Source organism: Entelurus aequoreus, linkage group LG25 (genome assembly GCF_033978785.1).
Source record: "Entelurus aequoreus isolate RoL-2023_Sb linkage group LG25, RoL_Eaeq_v1.1, whole genome shotgun sequence".
Classification (NCBI taxonomy): domain Eukaryota; kingdom Metazoa; phylum Chordata; class Actinopteri; order Syngnathiformes; family Syngnathidae; genus Entelurus; species Entelurus aequoreus.
The window spans coordinates 12,078,593-12,083,592 of record NC_084755.1 but is presented as its reverse complement, the minus strand read 5'-3'; the positions used below and the strand labels follow the sequence as shown (position 1 = coordinate 12,083,592).

The 5,000-nt window shown below is 33.0% G+C and overlaps 1 protein-coding gene across 1 annotated transcript in view; it reads left to right on the top strand.

The window, feature by feature from the left end:
- The window catches only part of LOC133642984 (proton channel OTOP2-like), a 26,798-nt gene that overhangs the window by 13,377 nt on the left and 8,421 nt on the right, over positions 1 to 5,000 (top strand).

Sequence of the window (5,000 nt, the reverse complement as noted above, 5' to 3'; positions counted from 1 at the left end):
ACAAAAGTAAACATTGACAGGAATAGTAAAAATTCAGATTATTATTATAATATTGCCAAAATGTAAAAGTTTTGTAATAAAATTGTGACTTTTGTCGAGTAAAAATACGACTTTTCACAAAATTGCCAAATCTTCCGCTTTTCTTCTAAAATTGCCACTGTTACTGAGTAACATTCCAACTTTTATCATAAGATTGCACAAATGTTCAGTTTTTCTTGTCAAATTTGGACTTGCCTTGAGTAAAATTCCGACTTTTATTATAATACCGCCAAAATTCTAAGATGTTCTTGTGAAATTGTGACCTTTTTCTTGTGAATTTCCTTTTTCACAACAAGCTTGTTATATGTGCATAGTATGAATACATTATTAATGTTGTAAATGCAAATCTTTATATATCTAGAAAAGGTGGTCCTAAAGAGGTAGGCTATTTTTCAGAGACCTCAAGAAGGTATAAAATACAAGAATGTGTGTGTATGTATGTATGTATGTATGTATGTGTGTGTGTGTGTGTGTGTGTGTATTCTTGTATGTCCTTCTTGAGACATCAACAAGGAAAAGTACCTTCCATATGAGAACCGGTGAACAAGTTAGGACATAGGTCCCAATACGGAAAACCATTGCATCTGATAGAGAGCCAAATACTAGGGTCTGTGAACATTGCTCCAAAGTCAGGATTTTTCGTTGATTTAATGTGCATACAAAAGTAAACATGACAGGAACAGTAAAAATTCAGATTATTATTATAATATTGCCAACATTTAAAGTTTTGTTATAAAATTGTGACTTTTGTCGAGTAAAAATATGACTCTTTTCATAAAATTGCCAAAATGTTACGCTTTTCTTCTAAATTGCCACTGTTACTGAGTATAATTCCAACTTTATCATAACATTGCACAAATGTTCAGTTTTTCTTGTCAAATTTGGACTTGCCTTGAGTAAAATTCCGACTTTTATGAGAATACCGCCAAAATTCTAAGATTTTCTTGTGAAATTGTGACCTTTTTCTTGTGAATTTCCTTTTTCACAACAAGCTTTTTTATATGTGCATAGTATGTATATATTATTAATGTTGTTAAATACAAATCTTTATATATCTAGAAAAGGTGGTCCTAAAGAGGTAGGCTATTTTTCAGAGACCTCAAGAAGGTATAAATACAAGAATGTGTGTGTGTGTGTGTGTGTGTGTGTGTGTGTGTGTGTGTGTGTGTGTGTGTGTGTGTGTGTGTGTGTGCGTGTGTATGTATGCGTGCGTGCGTGCGTGCGTGCGTGTGTGTGTGTGTGTGTGTGTGTGTGTGTGTGTGTGTATATATTCTTGTATTTCTATCCTTGAGAAATCAACAAGGAAAAGTACCTTCCATATGAGGACCGGTGAACAAGTTAGGACATAAATCATGGTCCCAATACGGAAAACTATTGCATCTAATAGAGAGCCAAATACTAGAGTCCGTGAACATTGCTCCAAAGTCAGGATTTTTCGTTGATTTAATGTGCATACAAAAGTAAACATTGACAGGAACAGTAAAAATTCAGATTATTATTATAATATTGCCAACATTTTAAAGTTTTGTTATAAAATTGTGACTTTTGTCGAGTAAAATACGACTCTTTTCATAAAATTGCCAAAATTTTACGCTTTTCTTCTAAAATTGCCACTGTTACTGAGATAAATTCCAACTTTTATCATAACATTGCACACATGTTCAGTTTTTCTTGTCAAATTTGGACTTGCCTTGAGTAAAATTCCGACTTTTATGAGAATACCGCCAAAATTCTAAGATTTTCTTGTGAAATTGTGACCTTTTTCTTGTGAATCTCATTTTTCACAACAAGCTTTTTTATATGTGCATAGTATGTATATATTATTAATGTTGTTAAATACAAATCTTTATATAGCTAGAAAAGGTGGTCCTAAAGAGGTAGGCTATTTTTCAGAGGTCTCAAGAAGGTATTAAATACAAAAATGTGTGTGTGTGTGTGTGTGTGTGTGTGTGTGTGTGTGTGTGTGTGTGTGTGTGTGTGTGTGTGTGTGTGTGTGTGTGTGTGTGTGTGTGTGAGTGTGTTTTTGTATTTCTACTCTTCTTGAGACATCAACAAGGAAAAGTACCTTCCATATGAGGACCGATGAACAAGTTAGGAGCGAATTCATGGTCCCAATACGCATCTAATAGAGAGCCAAATACTAGAGTCCGTGAACATTGCTCCAAAGTCAGGATTTTTTTGTTGATTTAATGTGCATACAAAAGTAAACATTGACAGGAACAGTAAAAATTCAGATTATTATTATAATATTACCAAAATGTAAAAGTTTTGTAATAAAATTGTGACTTTTGTCGAGTAAAAATACGACTTTTCATAAAATTGCAAAAATCTCCGCTTTTCTTCTAAAATTGCCACTGTTCCTGAGTAAAATTCCAACTTTTATCATAACATTGCACAAATGTTCAGTTTTTCTTGTCAAATTTGGACTTGCCTTGAGTAAAATTCCGACCTTTATTATAATACCACCAAAATTCTAAGATTTTCTTGTGAAATTGTGACCTTTTTTTTGTGAATTTCCTTTTTCACAACAAGCCTTTTTATATGTGCATAGTATGTATATATTATTAATGTTGTTTAATACAAATCTTTATACATCTAGAAGGGTGGTCGGAAAGAGGTAGGCATTTTTCGGATGTCTCAGAAGGTATTCAATACAAAAATGTGTGTGTGTGTGTGTGTGCGTGTGTGTGTGTTTTTGTATTTCTACTCTTCTTGAGACATCAACAAATAAAAGTACCTTCCAAGTTAGGACAGAATTCATGATCCCAATACGTATCTAATAGAGAGCCAAATACTAGATTCCGTGAACATTGCTCCAAAGTCAGGATTTTTTGTTGATTTAATGTGCATACAAAAGTAAACATTGCATTGTAAATACAAATATTTATATATCTAGAAAAGGTGGTCCTAAAGAGGTAGGATATTTTCAGAGACCTCAAGAAGGTATCAAATACAAGAATGTGTGCGTGTGTGTGTGTGTGTGTGCGTGTATGTGTGTGTGTGTATATTCTTGTATTTCTACCCTTCTTGAGACATCTTCAAGGAAAAGTACCTTCCATATGAGGACCGGTGAACAAGTTATGACCGAATTTATGGTCCCAATACGGAAAACCATTGCATCTAATAGAGAGCCAAATACTAGAGTCCGTGAATATTGCTCCAAAGTCAGGATTTTTTGTTGATTTAATGTGCATACAAAAGTAAACATTGACAGGAACAGTAAAATTCAGATTATTATTATAATATTGCCAAAATATAAAAGTTTTGTAATAAAATTGTGACTTTTGTCAAGTAAAATTACAACTATTTTCATAAAATTGCCAAAATCTTCCGCTTTTCTTGTAAAATTGCGACGGTTATTGAGTAAAATTCCAACTTTTATCATACTATTGTACAAATGTTTAGTTTTTCTTGTCAAATTTGGACTTGCGTTGAGGTAAAATTACGACTTTTATCATAGTACCGCCAAAATTCTAAGATTTTCTTGTGAAATTGTGACCTTTTTCTTGTGAATTTCCTTTTTCACAACAAGCTTTTTTATATGTGCATAGTATGTATGTATTATTAATGTTGTTTAATACAAATCTTTATATATCTAGAAGGGTGGTCGGAAAGAGGTAGGCATTTTTCGGATGTCTCAAGCAGGTATTCAATACAAAAATGTGTGTGTGTGTGTGTGTGTGTGTGTGTGTTTTTGTATTTCTACTCTTCTTGAGACATCAACAAATAAAAGTACCTTCCATATGAGGACCGGTGAACAAGTTAGGAGCGAATTCATGGTCCCAATACGCATCTAATAGAGAGCCAAATACTAGAGTCCGTGAACATTGCTCCAAAGTCAGGATTTTTTTGTTGATTTAATGTGCATACCAAAGTAAACATTGACAGGAACAGTAACAATTCAGATTATTATAATATTACCAAAATGTAAAAGTTTTGTAAAAAAATTGTGACTTTTGTCGAGTAAAAATACGACTCTTTTCATAAAATTGCCAAAATGTTACGCTTTTCTTCTAAAATTGCCACTGTTACTGAGTAAAATTCAACTTTTATCATAACATTGCACAAATGTTCAGTTTTTCTTGTCAAATTTGGACTTGCCTTGAGTAAAATTCCGACTTTTATGAGAATACCGCCAACATTCTAAGATTTTCTTGTGAAATTGTGACCTTTTTCTTGTGAATTTCCTTTTTCACAACAAGCTTTTTTATATGTGCATAGTATGTATGTATTATTAATGTTGTTAAATACAAATCTTTATATATTGCGGAAAAATGCCTACCTCGGAAAGAGGTAGGCATTTTTCGGATGTCTCAAGAAGGTATTCAATACAAAAATGTGTGTGTGTGTGTGCGTGTGCGTGTGTGTGTGTGTTTTTGTATTTCTACTCTTTTTGAGACATTCAGAATTCATGGTCCCAATACGTATCTAATAGAGAGCAAATACTAGATTCCGTGAACATTGCTCCAAAGTCAGGATTTTTTGTTGATTTAATGTGCATACAAAAGTAAACATTGCCATTGTAAATACAAATCTTATATATCTAGAAAAGGTGGTCCTAAAGAGGTAGGATATTTTTCAGAGACCTCAAGAAGGTATCAAATACAAGAATGTGTGCGTGTGTGTGTGTGCGTGTGCGTGTATGTGTGTGTGTGTATATTCTTGTATTTCTACCCTTCTTGAGACATCATCAAGGAAAAGTACCTTCCATATGAGGACCGTGTGAACAAGTTAGGACCGAATTCATGGTCCCAATACGGAAAACCATTGCATCTAATAGAGAGCCAAATACTAGAGTCCGTGAACATTGCTCCAAAGTCAGGATTTTTTGTTGATTTAATGTGCATACAAAGTAAACATTGACAGGAACAGTAAAAATTCAGATTATTATTATAATGTTGCCAAAATGTAAAAGTTTTGTAATAAAATTGTGACTTTTGTCAAGTAAAATTACAACTATT